At 36.7% G+C, this 21,465-nt stretch overlaps 3 long non-coding RNA genes across 3 annotated transcripts; 2 read left to right on the top strand and 1 right to left on the bottom strand.

Moving 5' to 3' along the window:
• Positions 1 to 2,383: 2,383 nt before the first annotated feature.
• Positions 2,384 to 5,293, top strand: LOC140016705 (uncharacterized). Its single transcript, XR_011822908.1, has 3 exons — positions 2,384 to 2,570; positions 4,273 to 4,362; positions 5,058 to 5,293. It is a non-coding gene; the product is annotated as an uncharacterized lncRNA (long non-coding RNA).
• A 1,769-nt stretch (positions 5,294 to 7,062) lies between these two features.
• Positions 7,063 to 9,608, top strand: LOC140016707 (uncharacterized). The gene is made up of 3 exons (XR_011822910.1): positions 7,063 to 7,249; positions 8,588 to 8,677; positions 9,373 to 9,608. It is a non-coding gene; the product is annotated as an uncharacterized lncRNA (long non-coding RNA).
• Positions 9,609 to 20,748: 11,140 nt separating this feature from the next.
• LOC140016639 (uncharacterized) lies at positions 20,749 to 21,111 on the bottom strand. Its single transcript, XR_011822851.1, has 2 exons — positions 21,002 to 21,111; positions 20,749 to 20,857 (listed from the first exon to the last, which is right to left on the bottom strand). It is a non-coding gene; the product is annotated as an uncharacterized lncRNA (long non-coding RNA).
• Between the last annotated feature and the right edge of the window lie 354 nt (positions 21,112 to 21,465).

Below are 21,465 nucleotides of genomic sequence, written 5' to 3'. Positions count from 1 at the left end.
AAATGAAGTCGCGCGTGTGAAAACGCGTATCGTCAAATTTAACGCTATAACGCGAAACTTTCAAAAAAATTCTTATAACGATTGCACTAACAACTATCACTTGAATATTTATTCATAAGATTACCTATTTTAGGACCATAGTACAAATCTCCAATATTCCAAGCTTATTGTGCTACTACGCGAATAAAATCTCCAAGTACTATTCACTATTTTTACTAAACGCGCTCTAGGAAATTAATTTTCGAAACGAATCATTTTAAAAATATAACGAAGTTATATTACCATGCATTTAGGTCTAATAAGACTAGAAAATATTCCTCGTGGCAAAAATCCAATTAAATAATTTATTAAACCATAAATTAGGTTTAAATAAAATAATAGTTTTTACGAGTCCTCACATGAGTCGAGTATTAACTCCTCAAATCTCCAATAAATTTGTATCCATGCGTCTTTTGGGAAACTATCCACGCGTGAGTAGTATATGCTCACTTAGAACTTATTCACCTTTAATTCTCGATTAACTTTTCTTAATCTGCTATTGTCCGTTCTTAATTTCCCCAGGATAATCATGCTCTCGAATATAATATCACCTCGAAACACTCGTGCTCACTATCTCGCACTTAAACAATCCTTCCGAAAAATGGAAGTTGTTAACGGGACATTTTAAAAACACAATGAAGACATTATTCCATACGAATGGATTGAAAATGGTCGTAATAAATTATTTGGGGAAAACAGGTGGATAAATACTTAATGAAACCATTAATATTCGAAAAAAAAATAAGAAATTTTTCGGGTCTTCACAGTACAAGCAAAACTCTAAATGAAAATCAGAAAGAAGCAAAATCACACTGGGTCAGGTGATAGATGAAAATAATCAATCAAAATACTGCTTAGGAGCTACTAGGGGTGGGCAAAATTATCCGCTAATCCGAAAATCCGTCATATCCGATCCGATCTGATCCAAAAATTAGGATATCCGATTTTTATTATTTGATCGGGTCAAAAGAGGGTTGGGTACCCGCTAAGATGCGGGGCGGATTAGGGTCACATAATTGAAAATCCGCGGGTACCCGATCCGCCCCGCATATATATATATATTTTTATTTTATTTTTATACACACACTATAAAATAATAAGTTAGAACTAAATAAGTAATTTTATTGAACAAATTGCATTACAAATATGAGAGACTATAGTTTATTTACAAGATTCATTTGTAGAGGCCATGATCTTATATTTTATAAAAAAAAGTTTAATTAATGTGGAACATATATATTAAAAATTGTGCTCCTTATTTCAAAATTTTATTGATTTTGAATTCTTTTAATTTTTTTTTCTTTATCTTATATTCCCTTCACATGCTTGTTTCTTGGTGGGAAGCCCTTTTTTAGAAAAAAAAATTATTAAATCTTAGATGAATGTGTAAAATATAAAATTAAATTGGTATAAATCATTTTTTTAAAAAAATTAATGATAAATGAGGCGGGGCGAGTACCCGCTGACCCGACCCTATCTCAGCGGGTACCCGATAATCGGGTACCCGCTGATATGCGGGGCGGGTAAGGGTCAGAAAATGGTTAACCTGCAAGGTGCGGGTTGGGTCAGTCAAATGGTGAATGGGGCGGGTACTCAACCCGCGCCCACCCCTAGGAGCTACCCTGTGACATCCCGAATATTAGGAGTTTATTTGTAAAGAAAATACTAAAGTGCATTTCTTTGGGTTTGATTTACAACCTTATTTTGTTCCAAAGGACTGGAAACCCTAAACTTTAATCGAAAACCCTAATCTCGGCTAAGATTGAAAACCCTAACTTTGCTTATGATAAAACCCTAGTTTATGCGGTATTCTAGTGTGTGTTTTGGCACAAGAAAAAAATAGGATTCGTTATAGTTTACAGAGGTTTAACAAGTTTGAAAATGGTTAGTAAACTCTAGATTAGCAAACCTCTAGTGTTACAATATTAGAAAGCTTAAGTGGAGTTTTATTTATCGCCCGTCTTTTCCACATTTTCTTTATTATAAAATTCCCCAGATAATTTTATTGAGTGAATATAGGTTTTAGATGATTTTTCTAGTATCGGTTAGTTTTTGAGACATAAATAACGTATGTCGGACGTGGGACCCACTAGTGCGAAAAGTTCGGAAAAATTCGGCCAACTAGGTTAAGTTTTGAATACCGGGTTTAAATTATCGGGTGTGATGAGATATTTATAGGTATCAAGTGGATTAGTGTGAGAGAGACAAAAAAGTTAGGCATGAAATAATTATAGTGACAAGTGTCACTTTGTGATTGGGTTGGACTTTGACCTTTGGACCAACTTTACCAATAAATCAAAAATTGACCAAAAATTCATTCATTTTCTTGTCTTCCTTGGCTGAATTAGAGAGAGAGAAAAGAGAGAAAATCCCTTCATCTTCCACTTCAATTTCTTGTCCAAATTTTGAGTTTTAACCGATTAATTTGCAAACTACTCCATAAAACTTGCTTTCCAAGTAGTTTCCAAGATGTTTATGGAAGGATTTTTGGAGGACAAAGCCTAAGCTACCATTTTTCTTGAGTTTTCAAGGTATTTTACCAAGAACCTCTTCTTTACTTCAATTAATTGGTAATTAGTGGTTGAAAGTTGTAGTTTTGGTAGTTTATGAGTATATTTCATAGTTGGAAGTAGTATTATGGAAATTCCAGTTTAAGGTTTCATTTTTCCCCTTTCTGTCCGTTTCTGTTCGACCAGGTTAGAGGCCGAATTGGCCTTAGCACAAAACATGAAAGTTGTAGAGAATGATGTTTTGTAGTTGCCTCTAAAATTTCAGCCCAATCGGAGCAACGTAGCCTGTGAAAAGACCGAAATACCCCTGCTGCCCTGTTTCTATCCGAGAATGATAATCAGCTTCTGTAATTGGTTGTTTTGACCAGGAATACTACTGATTTGGTTGTTGACGTCTTCTTAACATTTATAGCCTTGTATCTTAGCTTTCCAATGGCTTTGGAATCCCTTCAATTGGAGTTGTAGGTGCTGAGATATGACTGCATAAGTCAGGACTGTTGCAGTACACTTTGAACTGGAAAATCTGGGGTTGTTTTGGTAAATTTGACCTAGTTAGGATGAGAACTGGAATGTATTGTCTTCATGAACGTTGTAGATATTGATGTGTTTGAGGTGCCTGTAAAATTTCGCGTCATTTGGAGTAGTGTAGAGTGAGAAATGTCGATTTTACTGTGGCTGTTCTGGGTTGATCAGGATGGCAGAACTGCGTTTGTATTTGGCTATTTTGACTGGAATTACTTTGGATTTGGATGTTGGTGTCTTCTGATGAAATATAGAGGAATGTCTTATCTACCATATGCCTTTGGAATCAATGCATTTAGACTTGTATAGACTGAGTTGGACTCATTACAGTATTATGTGATTTGCAAACCTGTTTTGGTAATTCTGGTTTCGTATTTTGTATATTTGACCTAGTTGTGCTAGGATTTGGACTGAGTGGCCTTCTACATTGTTGTAGCCCCTTAAGTCCTGGATATTCCTGTAAATTTTCAGGTTAAACGGACTAGTATATCCTGAGTTATGGACAAAACCATCAGACCTGTTTTAGACGTTCGTTTGTGTACGTTTTGAATTTCAGTTTCTGACCGTGGGTTTTTCCGCATTGATCCCAGTCGCTCTGGGTGTCGACTCCTTCATAAGAAATTTAGATCTTGATCTCAGCTTCGAAACGGTATAAAGTACGTCGAAATCCGAGTTCCGTAGCCCCTGTTATAATCAAAACAATATCGCTCGTCAGAACTGCCTTGTATCTGGACAGTTCTGACGGGTACTTTGGCACTCGATTTTCGTTCTGTTCTGAATGGATTCAGGTCTTGGCCAAAACATCAAATTTATAGCCTTATGTCTTAGCTTTCTAACGCCTCTGTAATTTCTTGATTTCGATTTCGGAGCCGTGAGTTACGGCCTTGTAAACAGGGCCTGTTTGGTAAACCGCAATGACACAGCTGGAACTATTTCGTGTATTTTTGACTTATATCTATTGAGATCTGGGTTGAGATGTCTAAAGGGAAGTTGTAGCCCTTCCTCTTAGCTTCGCAACGGTACCTCATGTACCTTGATTCGACACTCCTAGCCTAACTTTTGACCAAAACGGTTTGAGATGGCAGATTTGGCCGTCCCGTTTGCCGTTTCCGCACTTGCGCGTGCCAATTTTGCCGTTTTGCTTGTTTTAAGTATGTTAGTAGCCGTTTGTGATATATTGTGACACAATCTTCGATTTCAGACGATGGTGAACTAGGCGGAGCCGGTGGGGCCCACTACTAGCAAACACGCGCGAAGCGATTTTGCTTTTGTACTACTTTTGGTATTTTGAGTAAGTATTCAGGCCGCTTTTGTGTGTTCGTTGCTTATGTGTTTCGATATGTATAAAAAGGGTACCTAGGCGAGGGTGTACTTTATCGCACTCGACCTAAACCCTAGTTTGTGCACATATTTGTACATGACATATGTATATGAATCATTTTGGAACTAAACCCCTTGAGCTTGTGGCTCGGGGTGACTTTTGAATAAATTTTGTGAAGTTTGTGAGTTTGAGGTTGAACTTATGACCTAGATGGACTATTCGAGCCGGTTAGGGCTTGGTCGAAGTTAGTCCAACTTAGTCTGAGGTCACCAAGTTTGTAGGTTCATGTTATGAACCAATTTTGTGAATCCGGTTCACCGAGAAGGTGACCAAGTTTGTGACCGAGCTTGTGACTCAAGCTCAAGTTTGTGATTTCGTTCGCCCGGGCAAGTTTGTGAGGTGACTGGCCAGTGAGGGTGATAAGGTGTCGGTGGGTGTACAAGTGAAGTTCTACGGACCATTAAGTACGGTCGACGGAGTGTCGGCAGGAGATCACGCATGGCATAGGAATTGGCTTTGGAGCCACCTGTATCCTTATTATGTGATGTTACTTTTCTGCTTTTGCTTTACTCTTACTATGTCATTGTTGTTACGTGAAATTTACGTTTTTGCCCCTGTTTACTTACTAAGCATATAGCTTACCCCATTCCTTTTGTTTTCCTTAGCAGGGGCCGATGCGGGGACTTTTGGCGCGTACACTAGTCTAGTTAGGTTTGATTGTAATAGTTGGACTTATAGTATGTTTGTTTTTGTTTTAGTTTTGGTGGTTTGTATAAGGCCCCTCCTTAGGGTCTACATTTTGGTTTCGGTGGTAATTATAAGGATGTAATGGTGTGAGCAGGTACTTTTGGAGAATGTAATTATAACTCTTTTGGGATTGTATCTAAAACTCTTTTGAATTTTCTGGCTTTTATTGTTTTAAGTTTTGAGTTCTGGCGTGAGCTAGGCAGGCGGCCCGCCGATACCCTTGGGTTCGCCCTTGGGAGAAGTGGGGTCGTCACAGTTGGTATCAGAGCTTAGGTTTCAGATCTCTGTAGTGTATCCTAGGCTTGAAGTTTAGGATGCCGGACTGTGGGATACTTGGCTATTAAGGTAAATATTGAATGCTAAGATTTTGATATTTGACTTTTGTAATTCTTTTCCATAAGGCAAAGTGGGGATTGAGTTGATTGCACTTGGAGATGGCCAGTCCCAGTGTGAATCGACTTGGTTCTTACTTAATGTTGAAGTTAGCTATTTGGACCTATTCTCTAGGTTTGCACCCTAGGGCCGCCGGGGCGGTACTGGTGGATTAGGTAGGTTCCGTAGAGGAGGCGCGTAGGGCCGTTGATGGGATTTCCTTTTGACTATCTGATATGTTTATTTTGTTATATCTGACATGTTTATTTTGTTATAACCAGTATGCCTGGTTTCTTTTGTTACCCGGTGATTGACTACATTTTTGGAGCCGTAGTGCTCATGTAAATAATGGATTTTGCACCGACCGTATATCGGATAACTTGTATATTTTTAGTGTGATTTTGTAAAGATATGTATATTTGAGTATAATCTTTTGAGCTTATTTATTTGAACCCGGCTTTTGAACTTATTCGTACTTGTGTGGTTGTAGATCGGCTACCACTCGTGTGGTTGAACTTTTGAGGCATTGCCTGTTGTGTTTTCAAGCACCGCTAGGGGTAATATTTCCAACCTGAGAAATTTTGACTTGAACCTAAGCCATGTTCTGAACTTTTCGAATATCTGAGATTTTTTTTCCAGCTCGAAGCTAGTTGGTTGAACCGAGCCCTTTTGCATGTTCTATTTGGTTACTTGTTTAGCTACCTGTTGGCTCGTTGTTAAGTGATAAATAAGATTGGAGCTTCTTAGTACTTGATTGCTTTCGAAGATTATTTGATCTGATTAGTGCAAGTTGGAATTTCGAGGACGAAATTCTTTTAAGGAGGGGAGATTGTGACATCCCGAATATTAGGAGTTTATTTGTAAAGAAAATACTAAAGTGCATTTCTTTGGGTTTGATTTACAACCTTATTTTGTTCCAAAAGACTGGAAACCCTAAACTTTAATCGAAAACCCTAATCTCGGCTAAGATTGAAAACCCTAACTTTGCTTATGATAAAACCCTAGTTTATGCGGTATTCTAGTGTGTGTTTTGGCACAAGAAAAAAATAGGATTCGTTATAGTTTACAGAGGTTTAACAAGTTTGAAAATGGTTAGTAAACTCTGGATTAGCAAACCTCTAGTGTTACAATATTAGAAAGCTTAAGTGGAGTTTTATTTATCGCCCGTCTTTTCCACATTTTCTTTATTATAAAATTCCCCAGATAATTTTATTGAGTGAATATAGGTTTTAGATGATTTTTCTAGTATCGGTTAGTTTTTGAGACATAAATAACGTATGTCGGACGTGGGACCCACTAGTGCGAAAAGTTCGGAAAAATTCGGCCAACTAGGTTAAGTTTTGAATACCGGGTTTAAATTATCGGGTGTGATGAGATATTTATAGGTATCAAGTGGATTAGTGTGAGAGAGACAAAAAAGTTAGGCATGAAATAATTATAGTGACAAGTGTCACTTTGTGATTGGGTTGGACTTTGACCTTTGGACCAACTTTACCAATAAATCAAAAATTGACCAAAAATTCATTCATTTTCTTGTCTTCCTTGGCTGAATTAGAGAGAGAGAAAAGAGAGAAAATCCCTTCATCTTCCACTTCAATTTCTTGTCCAAATTTTGAGTTTTAACCGATTAATTTGCAAACTACTCCATAAAACTTGCTTTCCAAGTAGTTTCCAAGATGTTTATGGAAGGATTTTTGGAGGACAAAGCCTAAGCTACCATTTTTCTTGAGTTTTCAAGGTATTTTACCAAGAACCTCTTCTTTACTTCAATTAATTGGTAATTAGTGGTTGAAAGTTGTAGTTTTGGTAGTTTATGAGTATATTTCATAGTTGGAAGTAGTATTATGGAAATTCCAGTTTAAGGTTTCATTTTTCCCCTTTCTGTCCGTTTCTGTTCGACCAGGTTATAGGCCGAATTGGCCTTAGCACAAAACATGAAAGTTGTAGAGAATGATGTTTTGTAGTTGCCTCTAAAATTTCAGCCCAATCGGAGCAACGTAGCCTGTGAAAAGACCGAAATACCCCTGCTGCCCTGTTTCTATCCGAGAATGATAATCAGCTTCTGTAATTGGTTGTTTTGACCAGGAATACTACTGATTTGGTTGTTGACGTCTTCTTAACATTTATAGCCTTGTATCTTAGCTTTCCAATGGCTTTGGAATCAATGCATTTAGACTTGTATAGACTGAGTTGGACTCATTACAGTATTATGTGATTTGCAAACCTGTTTTGGTAATTCTGGTTTCGTATTTTGTATATTTGACCTAGTTGTGCTAGGATTTGGACTGAGTGGCCTTCTACATTGTTGTAGCCCCTTAAGTCCTGGATATTCCTGTAAATTTTCAGGTTAAACGGACTAGTATATCCTGAGTTATGGACAAAACCATCAGACCTGTTTTAGACGTTCGTTTGTGTACGTTTTGAATTTCAGTTTCTGACCGTGGGTTTTTCCGCATTGATCCCAGTCGATCTGGGTGTCGACTCCTTCATAAGAAATTTAGATCTTGATCTCAGCTTCGAAACGGTATAAAGTACGTCGAAATCCGAGTTCCGTAGCCCCTGTTATAATCAAAACAATATCGCTCGTCAGAACTGCCTTGTATCTGGACAGTTCTGACGGGTACTTTGGCACTCGATTTTCGTTCTGTTCTGAATGGATTCAGGTCTTGGCCAAAACATCAAATTTATAGCCTTATGTCTTAGCTTTCTAACGCCTCTGTAATTTCTTGATTTCGATTTCGGAGCCGTGAGTTACGGCCTTGTAAACAGGGCCTGTTTGGTAAACCGCAATGACACAGCTGGAACTATTTCGTGTATTTTTGACTTATATCTATTGAGATCTGGGTTGAGATGTCTAAAGGGAAGTTGTAGCCCTTCCTCTTAGCTTCGCAACGGTACCTCATGTACCTTGATTCGACACTCCTAGCCTAACTTTTGACCAAAACGGTTTGAGATGGCAGATTTGGCCGTCCCGTTTGCCGTTTCCGCACTTGCGCGTGCCAATTTTGCCGTTTTGCTTGTTTTAAGTATGTTAGTAGCCGTTTGTGATATATTGTGACACAATCTTCGATTTCAGACGATGGTGAACTAGGCGGAGCCGGTGGGGCCCACTACTAGCAAACACGCGCGAAGCGATTTTGCTTTTGTACTACTTTTGGTATTTTGAGTAAGTATTCAGGCCGCTTTTGTGTGTTCGTTGCTTATGTGTTTCGATATGTATAAAAAGGGTACCTAGGCGAGGGTGTACTTTATCGCACTCGACCTAAACCCTAGTTTGTGCACATATTTGTACATGACATATGTATATGAATCATTTCGGAACTAAACCCCTTGAGCTTGTGGCTCGGGGTGACTTTTGAATAAATTTTGTGAAGTTTGTGAGTTTGAGGTTGAACTTATGACCTAGATGGACTATTCGAGCCGGTTAGGGCTTGGTCGAAGTTAGTCCAACTTAGTCTGAGGTCACCAAGTTTGTAGGTTCATGTTATGAACCAATTTTGTGAATCCGGTTCACCGAGAAGGTGACCAAGTTTGTGACCGAGCTTGTGACTCAAGCTCAAGTTTGTGATTTCGTTCGCCCGGGCAAGTTTGTGAGGTGACTGGCCAGTGAGGGTGATAAGGTGTCGGTGGGTGTACAAGTGAAGTTCTACGGACCATTAAGTACGGTCGACGGAGTGTCGGCAGGAGATCACGCATGGCATAGGAATTGGCTTTGGAGCCACCTGTATCCTTATTATGTGATGTTACTTTTCTGCTTTTGCTTTACTCTTACTATGTCATTGTTGTTACGTGAAATTTACGTTTTTGCCCCTGTTTACTTACTAAGCATATAGCTTACCCCATTCCTTTTGTTTTCCTTAGCAGGGGCCGATGCGGGGACTTTTGGCGCGTACACTAGTCTAGTTAGGTTTGATTGTAATAGTTGGACTTATAGTATGTTTGTTTTTGTTTTAGTTTTGGTGGTTTGTATAAGGCCCCTCCTTAGGGTCTACATTTTGGTTTCGGTGGTAATTATAAGGATGTAATGGTGTGAGCAGGTACTTTTGGAGAATGTAATTATAACTCTTTTGGGATTGTATCTAAAACTCTTTTGAATTTTCTGGCTTTTATTGTTTTAAGTTTTGAGTCCTGGCGTGAGCTAGGCAGGCGGCCCGCCGATACCCTTGGGTTCGCCCTTGGGAGAAGTGGGGTCGTCACATACCCCAAGAAGCAAGTTTACTCGGCAATAACCACCTCATTCGGCACCGAAGTTGCCTGGCCAGAACATCCGCCTCGGTTAAACAGTCAATCTTTCTTTGCTGCCTGTTGACCATACTTTTTTGTTTTTCCTTGAATTATACTGAAGTTCAATCCATAATATACCCTGACGAAAATGAACCACCCAAATCTTGAAATAATTTGTTTAAATTTGACTCACAAATATGCTTGCCATAAATTGCCCTGAAGAAAATGATTATTCTAGTCTTGAAACTTTGTTTTTGGTGGGTTTGGTTTCTGTCATCTTCACGATTTAAAATATGCCTTCGGAATCATGACAGTGGAATTTGAACACACGATTTTTTGTAAAAAAGTAACACGTTTTTGTCAACTGAGCCAACTTATTATTCTTGAAACTAACATGTTGAGTTTGAGCTTTTAAATTAGACTCGTTGATGTATCAAGAGATGGTTTTGAATAAACAGGGGTAGAAATTTTGTTTGAAACGGTTGTGCACTTTCCACTTTTTGATGAGAAATTTTCTTCCCAACTAAAATGATCCTTATAAAGGTAGTGGCTTAACTCAACTCGAGTATGAGTAACTTGATTAAAGGCTCTAACAGAGCTCGGGCCAAAGTTATTTGTGAATATAGTTTTGTACCTTCGTTAGTCATTATCCCCAAGTGCAATTAAATTCATTTTCAAAAAAGATCATAGTTATATAGACAAGGTCAATTAGAGAACATGAGATGTACGATAGGTGCTCAATTGATTTTCAATTTAACTTCGAGCCAAAAATATAAGTCTAGCTTCACTTGATCAAGTCTAAGCTCGACTCGCGGATTTGCAACCTTACATTTGAGTTGACTTGTACAGTAGTCTTCACTACATCATTTGGTACGCAACTGGGATCGGGTTTGTCCTAATACTTGCCTTCCAAAGGGGAAGGCAACATCTTTGTCCAGTTCGTTTGTCTTTGCACCCCAATTTGGACAGTTTGGCACTAAATTAAGGAGTCATTTTCCGTAGGCCAGATTTACTCAGCAAGAAATTTCTTGTCAAAGACACGTAAACGGCAACAATAATGAATAAACTATTCCAATGTAAAGTAGAGGGGAAGGCAACATCTTTGTCCAGTTCATTTGTTCCCTCGTACTTTGCACTCCAATTTGGGCAATATAGCACTAAATTAAGGAGTCATTTAAAACAAAAAAAAGGATTCATTTTTAGTAGACCAGATTGACTCAACAAGAAATTTCTCATCAACGACACGGAAACAGCAACAATAATAAATACACTCGAAATTATTGATGCAATATAAGGACTTTGATAAGTATAATCATGTAAAAACCTCAATAGCTGCTTCTCAATGCACCAAAAATTGTACCAAAAAAATAAAAGAAATTAGCCGTGCAACAAAAAAAGTAGGAGAAGACGAGCATTTTCCATGTACATGTGGAATAATCCACATTTTGGCGCATGGAAAATGCAATGACTGAACAAAATATAACACCGTTTTAACCACAATGTAATTTACAACAAAAGACGTATATAATTTTGTAAAAAGATGTTGTACATGTGGGTTCATACATATTTATTGTGTCAGTAACCTTTTTTTAGCCTCTACATTTTGAATTTGTATTTTGTTGGCATATTTTGGACCGCAAATAGGTGGATATCATAATTCAAGTTGTAAGACTTGTGGAGGAGTGGTTGCAGAGTGTAGCCCCACTAGTAATAACCCCAACTTGAAGAAAAGTAATATAGGATGAATTAGTCAAATGAGACTTATTCAACTAGCTAGTAAATAATGGCTCCGTTTGGATTGTAAGTTATTTGAGATATTTTTTAAGTTACTTTTTAAGATTGCGTAAATATGAAATAAGCGTTTGGATAGTAAGTAAATCGTGTAAATTAGCGTTTGGACAGGTGCTCATTATTGAATTTAAGCAGGTGACTTTGACTTTGAAAATTTTGACTTTGACTTCGAAAATTTTGACTTTATACTACGTTTACGCTAAACCAATTGCATACTTAATACACAAACGGTACAGATTAATTTAGAAGTTGGAAATCGAGGGCATTTGTAGTACACTCTACACATGGGAAAATAAATTGCCTGGACAATTACAATCCTTTGTAATGCGATGAACACCTAACGGCGGCGTCGCCCCCGTGCTGCGTACATTTGAGTCGCTATGTAGTCTCGTTTAGCTTTCCATTCCGCCAGCTCTGCAGGAGATGCGTTTAATGCGAACGGCTGAGGTACTAGCCCGCCTATTTCTGGCTCTTCATTTAAGTGCACGTCTTCTGATTCAAACCGTTGACAATGGGCATCTTCTGGTTGGTGCATCCTTAAAAAGTTGTGCAACGCACAACAAGCAATGACAACAAGCATCCCATTAAACAACTTATACTACGTTAAAATATGAGTTTATTATTCAATAATAAACATGATCAATGCCAAGGACAAGTAACTTGCTGCTAACTTCAAAGTATTAATCCCGGGACTCGTTGGCTCATTATCAGTAATATTTTGCATATTACTGCCTTGGGCATCCAGACGCTTAAACATTTAACTTTAAATACTTTAATGTAATATTTCTAATCAGATATAGTATTAAATTGTTACATCCATGATTGTGTCACATTTTATCACAGAGGATGGAAAATTCTTTGTCTCCGGCCAATATCTCTTCTAAGTTTGGTCCATGAGGATAATGGATTATTCTCAGTCATTTACTTATTTTAGGTTCCGTTTAATAAAACTGAATCTGAATTCTGAAGTCTAAATTCTAAATTCTGAATACTGAAACAATTAATTTGCTGAAATTTAAGCACTGAAAAAAATATGAATATCTGAATTTAAATGCTAAACCTATTTATACGGTTTGATATATATTTATAGCTGAATGCTTAATAAGTTTAATTTGATAATTTTGCCCTTATATCCTTTCATTCAAAAAAGAAATAGAATCTATAATTTAATTAGTTTAAAGTTGTAAGGTATGAAAATGACAATATTTATTTTTAAATCAAATTAATATAAAAGATGAAATATATTATATGAGTATGGAGAAGATGTGAAAGTCATTAAAAAGGAAGAAAAGAGAAACTAAAAATCATTAGATAGAGAATATTAGGTTATTTAATTAAATAAGAATTTTGAACATAATTAACAAACAATGGTAGATATAGATATGATAAGGTAGTTGAAGTAATTCTATTGATTCTTATCAGAATTAAGCATTCAGTTAGGATTCTTATATTGAAAAAAAATACACACAAGTTTAGCAAATAGATTTTCATTTATCAAACACTCAAAACATCTGAATATTTGAAAAAAATTCAGATTCAACACTTTTTTATGTTATCAAACAAACCTTAATATTTTAATTGTAAAAAAATTATAAGGTAAATTCTCATGAGTCTTTATTTATCTCTTACTCTCGTAACGATACAATTTAGTCTCTTACATTTAAAATGAACTTACTTTTATCTCAAAATGTATGTCACATCAACTTTTGGCATCTTGTGCTCGTGATACTAATTTCGAGGGACAGAAAAGGTATCACATCTCATTCTTGCTGATTTGACTCATTAAACTTACAGAATTTGGTATTTGAAAATTAATTTTTTTTTCTTAGCATGTATTGGCCTGATGAAAATCAGTAGATCTCTAGCCTCGAAACGTACTTATGTTTGAGATCGTAAAGCTACCGATTTTTGTACCCCAAAAAAAAAAGGCTACCGATTTGCCCTATAAATCAGAATCACTAATCTATGAACAGATGCTTGAGGATTTGAAGAAAAGTTTTGTTTGAATCACTAATCCATTTTAGAATGAGGATTTCTCTTCCCAACTTAATATTGAGCCTATTTTTAGTAGTGACTTAGCACGACCAAGCTCAAGCAACTTGAAAACACTCCAACCAAGCATGTTCCAAGAAATTCGATCCTGGGCTCGTCTAAGATAATAATATATACACATTCATTTTGTTTACCATATTCACAATGGGGAAATGACAATTAAATTCATTTTTCTAAAACTTTATAGGAGTAGATATTATCTCTCTTTATTTGAGCACGATTGCGCTCCTACTCTTATTTTTTCTTTATTTTTAGTTAGGATTGAAAGATTAACCAAATTACTTGATATTCGAATCGAGTTCGATTTGGTAAAAATTTGTTCAAGTTTGGTTTGCCAACTAATCAAACTAAACTTGGACAGTATTTTATATTCGATAGCTTTCAAACTCGATAAAATACTTGTTTAAACTCAATTTGATGAATAAACAAACCAAACTTGAATAAAATTTCAAACTTATTAAAATAATCAAACAAGTTTGAACAATATAGTGTTCAACTTGATTAATTTCGTTTACACCTCTATTGGTGATATGCTAGGTGGGGTTTGAACTCCACGGACCTAGTATTGGACCAAGTCCCAACGATTGGATAGGCTTCTACTATTTTTTTTTTCTACCGCAATGATAATATTCCTACATCCTAATCTATTATATTTTACAGGGAGGAAAAGGCTAAAGAGATGATATAAGGGGCTAGGATGCGTACAAATTTGACTAGACTAGATGAATGTTCTGTGACCTTATTTGAATTTGTGTCGCTACAGGTCGAGTTAGGCTTCTGTTCAAGCCTCAAGTTCTAAGAAAAGCTATAAGGTAGGGGGCACGAAACCTATGTTTTCAGAATCGGACCGGATAGTGACTCGGCCGAGGTCAGGGGTCAGGGGTCAATGGGTTCGACCGGGGGTCGATAGGGGTCGAACTGGATGACGTCATAAATAAAAATTATTTAAAAATTAAAATATTATATATATAATATCTAATAATATATTGATATTAATAAAGGTATATTCATATATATTTGATGTTTCAAATATATTTAACAAAAAAATACAAAGAAATTAGAACAATCAAGTAGCAATTTATATTATTTAATAAATATTAACAAGTTTAGAATTAAAATTATGAATTAAATTGAAAAATAACATCAAATTTTAGGACAATACTTATAAAGTATCAAATATTTGAGGTATATCAATAAGTTTTAACAATTTAGGGGGTCAAAATATAATATTAAAAAGTTTGAATTTTTTTTAAAAAAATTACTGTTGAACTGGAAAAACCGATTTTTTCCCGGTCAAACCCGGTTTTTGACCGGTTTTAACCGGGTTTTAAATTTCCGGTTTTTTAATATGACTCGAACCGGCTACCTGGCCGGTTCCCGGTTCGACCGCCGGTCCGGTCCGAGTTTTAAACAGAGCATAAGCTGCTCTCAAATCTCATCCAGGTTATACATTTTCCCCTCCCAAATGAAACTGTGCCTTGTCAACCAGATGAGAGCAGGCTAAATCCTAGCAGCAGCAGTGTTGTTTTTCCCCTCCCAGGCTAAATCCTTTTCAAGTTTCAACATACACATTATAAAGATCTTTAAAGAAAAAGTCCTAGCAGGCTAAATCCAACCTTCTCAAACAGCACTTATTATTATTATTATTTTGTCAAAATCAAACAGCACTCATTTAACAGCAGCAGCAGCATAACTTCAAAGGTTACGTTCATTATGCTCTTACTGTCACATATTCACATCTCACAAATCCCATCAAAATATGACGGAAACCCCCAGGGGGCGGGGTTGCTAAAACGGAACAAGAAAGCATAACAAAGATCCACCTGATCATCATTAACAATAAAACCTGAAATTCAAATGGGGCAACGGCAAATGAGTATGGAATGAGTCATAAAACAATCTTACAGCCATTTAACCTCAAAATTCTTGAACATCAGAAAATGCCAAACCAGTGAGTGACAATAGCATTCCTGGGCATCTAAAGGTAAAGCAAATAAAAGTAGGTAGCCATGTAAACATGTCAAAGTAGTTAAGATGAATGTGCATAAAAGAGATAAACGTACCAGCTAAAAGTCTAATTCCTGAAGAATATGGGGCATCTTTTACAAGTGTCCTTTTCTTAATTATGAGCTAAGGATAAGGATAGAGATTACGAAGAGAAAAAGGGTGGAGGTATTATTGTGTTAAATGATGCAAACTGGGGATGCATTAGAGATTAAGAAGAGAAAGGGTGGAGGTATTATTGTTTAGAGAAAGAGTGGAGGTATTATTGTGCTAAACGAAGCAATCATACAGCTGAGATGCGATAGTACTGAAGATTTATTACTTTTAATAACAAACACTCAGACACATTACCTGACCTCTCTTGCGGAATCTGACGTCCATCTACATCACCATTTCTCGTTAACTTTTTATTTGGCTGTAGAAGTTAACCTAGAATAGTTTTTCACTATCTTAGAATGCTATCTTATCTTTTTCCCTTGTGCTCCAAGTCATACTGATGGAAAGGTTTTGTTTGAAAGTAGCCTACATTCTTATCACAAGCTACCTCCTACCAAAAGTAACAAAATATTGCCGCTGAGTTGATTTTTCAGTTTCGATGTCTTCCATTTCATTTTGTTCCATCCATCGTTCTAGGTCAAAGCAGTGGTTTTCCTCTGAACCACTTTGGATGCCTTTTTTCCGAACTGCATTCTTGCTTCTCTCTTTACTCGATAGAATATTTTTTCCTCCTTGAATGTTTCCCAGGGTTTCTTCCGCATCTTTTGTTTATTAAGATCCTATTATTAAGCAACGATCAGAAACCTGGCTTTTCCATTTTGAGATGATCATCCAGTAAAACTCCTCTTTCGTCTAACATATTAAGGTTAATATCCTGACTAACCATGCTCTGTACTTTTTTGGACTACACGTCTCTGAAGACTTTTACATCCATCACTTCATATCTAGAAATTGGAGGACATGTTCTAGCAAAATGTGACGTTCTTGGTAAAAGAACTTGACTCATGCTTCTGTTCTGGTTCTGGCTGCAAAGTTGACCTCTCTGGAGATGAATTATTGGCATGCTTACTGACTTTTCAATGATTACTCCTCTTATGAGGTATTCCAAGAGAATTTCCATCTTTATTCATCTCAGCGTGTTCACAACTGTCCTTCAGTTTTATCAGATAATTTGGTTTTCTTACCCTTCTACTTGGTACTGCTCCTACAAGGCTACAATTGCTTTTGCACGCAATTCTCCTCTACTTTGTAAAGCTTCAGGCGCAACAGATATTTTAGCCATGCTCTTCAGCTGCTCAATTTGGTCATGGCTCTGTTATATCTTTGACTTGCAACGCTGAGCCTAAGCTTCCACAGGATGCAATTGCAAGGCATTTATTTCTTCCTTTACCATCACCTCATCAATTCAAGATATAAACTACATCCAATCTTGTCTATGTATTGCAAATTTCAGAGGTCAATAAGAATAACGAGAAAGAACAAGACAGAGATTTTGTACCACCTTAAATTAGCAAGTCCAACAGGATAATATCGACCATTGATTTGCCTGATCTGCTAGTTTTTCTTCATCAAACCAGTTTATAGAAGTCCAAATAATACCAACCAACCTTATGCGTCAGAAGCAACAGACTTATCAACACATTATTTAGCATGATTTTCAAGAAAACAACTGGTAATTGTGGCAATGATTCTTTTTAATGTAGCCTTGATGATTTCTACCTTAATAACTTGATTATCGCTGAGTTACAGGAAAATGAGGTTCCTAACATGTTATAGAGAAAGTGGAGGGGTAAAACAAATAGTTTTAAGGAAGTCCAAACATATATCCATCGTACTTACATACAATGAGCAAGTTGAGATTACGATAGGAGTTAACTATGAATATTTGGAGACAGCACGTAAACTTATCTGCCTTCTGCAAAATAACAAGCCAATTGAAGGAAAGAAAAATGTCGCATCCGGTGTCTCCAGCTGGCATATCCCCTGAAGCAACTATATCAGCATAATCCTTCGAATTTAACCTCATCCACTTCACTGCTTTCATGACATTAGGCTTGATTTTATCTGAGCAGTTCTTTAGTATTTTTTTTTAATCAAGAGGAAACCGATTAAGTAATCTGAGGCAAACAATAAGGTAATAAGAATAAATGAAAGAGAATCTCTTAAGGAAGAGTACCAAATTTTCCTTTTTCATAACAGCTAGAAGGGGCTTCGGAAGGGCTGAAAAGATATCATCACATTCATCAATGAGCCAAGTCACAAGTTCTTCCTTGTTGGAGAAAATGGCAGGTTGAACCTAATTCAAACATATTGAAACGCAGAACAACTGGCATCGCATGATAATTTATTCCCTTGATCTACATGACATTGGTGCAAGACTAGCAAATCAACACCTTTAATTTGATTACTTTGGCATAACTTTCTATCTTAAACTGTTTGCGAACTTGCATTGAAGGCCATGATTTGATCACCAAACAAGACATCAAAAAGGTTTGCCACTAAATGAGGAGTCTATGAAGTGCAAATAAATCATATTTGCAAGAAAGAGGGTTGCACATGCAGTAACAATTTTTCAGTTTCAAATTCCAGACCATCTCAACAACCAATTGTCGAGTTTCTTTGCAGAAGCTGATGGATAGCAATTACTAAAGGATGCAAGAAGGAAAAGCAAGTAATCAGAAGGTCTTATCAATCAAAGGACATCCTAACAATCAGGCAATTGGGTTTGAGACGTACTTTATCATACTTAGAAGGAATTCAAAGATTTCAGTGACTGATGGATCGCAAACAAGGCACAGCAGGATCACACAGCATCCGATCACTTACAAGAATGTTCAACGTCGTCTCCAAATGCAGCTAAAAGTAGCGTAAGAACTTCCTTCACACAAAATGAACAGGCTGACACCTAGGCTCTAAATTAGCATACAACAGAAAGCGGTCAAGCAAAACAGAAAAGAGTCATTATAAGGTGCAAGACATAATCGAAATCCTGGCACTGCATATTAGGATGCCTGGCCAACCTATTAGAGATCAGAGCCTTCATTCAAGGCAAGAGTCCATCTTGTGTTGTAGTGGAAGGATCTAGACCTATGATGAACAAACTTTAACTGCACAAAGATGTCTCTTTTGGTATAAGACAGATTCCCAAAGTCACCCAACTCATCCGAGGAGGGAAAATACACTCCAAAAACACATCGCAAATAAATTGCAACCTTACCAGAACAGAAGCTTCAAGATATCATAGTTAAATCTTTCATAAAGTAGAAATTTAATAAAAAAAACTCGGAGAAAGTCTTCAGAAACTTCTACAGATACTTTAGGAGTGTTCAGATGCCTTCACAGAGATTAGCCAAAATCTTAATCCATAAAAATGGAGACATCATCAAACAGATAATCCAACTCAACAAAATGTACAAGTCTCAACCTTGCCAACATGATTCATTTATCAAACGTGATTGTAGTTTTGGTAATCATACTGATCACATGAGTTGACATCGATGAGATCATCCATCACCATTGCAGGATTCTGGAAATTTCTCAATGGGTAGTGATGGTGAATCCCATGGACCACACACTTATCAAAGTGATAAATATCCAAAATGGCCTTCGCCTATGGGAAAAAAAAAAAAAAAAAAAAAAAAACTATGGTTGCAGATGGACAGGCAAGCACACAATTTTAAATTGTAACATTCGTTAGTTCTCCTTTTTCATGAAAAAAATAATTTCCTTTATGAGTAATGATGTTCCAGATCATGCAGCATTACAATCACATGAGGAGTCAATACTTCAATCCATTTTGACATTTCAAGGTTTTAAATGGCAAGATAAGAGGCAAGTCTAGTAAGTTTACTCTCCGATAAAACAAAAATATTTCAGACACCTCAAAACTCAATTTCCAAACATTCAAAACACGTCAATTGTTACCATACAATTACAAGAGGAACAACGAACATTCTAAAAGAAAACACCCTGAAGTAACTGTCTGCCATCATTGTGCTGTGACTGTGTTGCTAAACTAAACTATTTTACATTTTTTTCACTGACTGCCTCTGGAGTTATAAAACGCCTTTTTGGAACACCGTTGTTCATTACAACAACCGAGAATGTTTCACGATCCATATTATGTTCCATGATATCAGTGATCTGCAGCCCAAATCAATAACCAAAAGAAAACTCGATCAATACTTCAAGCAGAAAATGAATACACACAAAATAAGTAAATGACTATAGCTGCAGAAAGCTGGCAAGGAGCAGTTACCTCTTTAATACTTCCAACAGTCTCGTAGTTGAATTTAATCACAATTCCAGCCTTACTCGCAGGAAAACCTCTAGGTGCCTGGCTATTGGAATGCAAAGCGTATGCTGATATCTTGCTGAAAAGTTATATTTACATTGACTAGTCAAAAAAATAGAATAGCCTTCTTGCCAAGAAATTTGTACTTCTCCAATCTCTTTAGTTGTGCAATCCTCTCCGTAGTGAGATCACGTGTTTGCAAACCAAGCAAACGTCGCCTAATTCCCCTGTATATCCGAGCAAGGAAAAGTAGGCGATCTGTTTAAATCACATCATGACATGTACAATAAAAAAAAAAAAAAAAGCATGGAATTCATGTGTATGGGGACAATAACATACCCTTCTCGGCTGACGGTGTCCAACATTTTGCAAACATATTCTTGCCAAACCCCTTTCATAAAACCTTCTAATCCCTCGACTATTAACACCAACTACCTCCCCGTCCAAATTGATAAGGGGTCCTCCAGAGTTTCCCTACACCAGCATAGCCTATATCTATGAAACTACACCAGCATAGTTTTTTTAAAAATGCTCTCAGCAATGTAATTAAGGGAAAGAAAATGCATATTACATTGCTGAGGACTATGTCCATGACGATGACCTCCTTCAGATATCCCTGAAAATCCACATGTTGCAGCTCAAAGCTTTTACGCCCAACAGAACTGCAAAAAGGGTGAAGGATTAAGACAACATAAAAATTCATCAAAACTGCAGCCCATAAAATAACTGATTTAGTCTGTCATGCATGCTTTAACAAACCCATCCTACATTCCTCCCTACTCCAGCTGTGAAGGTATTTGGTAATCCCAGAGGACGTCCCAAAGCACCTACCATAGTACCGGGCAACAACTTACTTGAATTACCCAATGTTGCTACTTCTAGTGGAACTTCAGATACTATCCTCACTGTTGATATGTCAGACTGCTTGTCCATAAATAGCACTCCAACTTTGTATTTCCCACCATCAAATGATCGAGCATAAATCTATACAATGCATACATCATCGAGGCATATAACAGACATAAGAAAGTACTAAGAACACAATAGTCATAAAAGTATATGATGCATATAAAAATTTGAGGGGAGAAAGCCATTGCACAATATCATTTTCAGCATTGACCGACTAACCTTCTCAATAGGATTAAAAATATGCTCGCAAGACAATACAGTGTAGTGATTCCCCTCGCATCTTATTATTGTTCCGCATCCTGTACTTGTATGCTTGCCATTGGTTTCTAGAAAAGTCAACATCTCAGAATCCTTATCGAATAATTTTAGGAAATACAACGGCCACTTCAGTTTACTAGTTGTAAGCACCCATAAATTATCCAATGGCCACAATACAGGTTATGACAAGAATAAGAAACTAAATACCAGTAAAGCAAATAGGAACAAATGCCAAACTTTTGTTTAATTTGCTCAACAAAATTTGTTGATAATTTTAGCCATGAGCAAGCTAATCATATAAGACAGTGCATACCATGACACTAAAGAGAATGCACCTTCAAAAAAGACAATAAGACTTTCTTGAACCAAAATGTGCACTAATATGCCAAAGGTTTATGTTAAAAAGTTTAACAACTAATATTTAA

Source organism: Coffea arabica, chromosome 11c, assembly GCF_036785885.1.
Source record: "Coffea arabica cultivar ET-39 chromosome 11c, Coffea Arabica ET-39 HiFi, whole genome shotgun sequence".
Classification (NCBI taxonomy): Eukaryota; Viridiplantae; Streptophyta; class Magnoliopsida; order Gentianales; family Rubiaceae; genus Coffea; species Coffea arabica.
The sequence above is the reverse complement of the archived record's forward strand: the minus strand, read 5'-3'. Positions and strand labels throughout refer to the sequence as shown.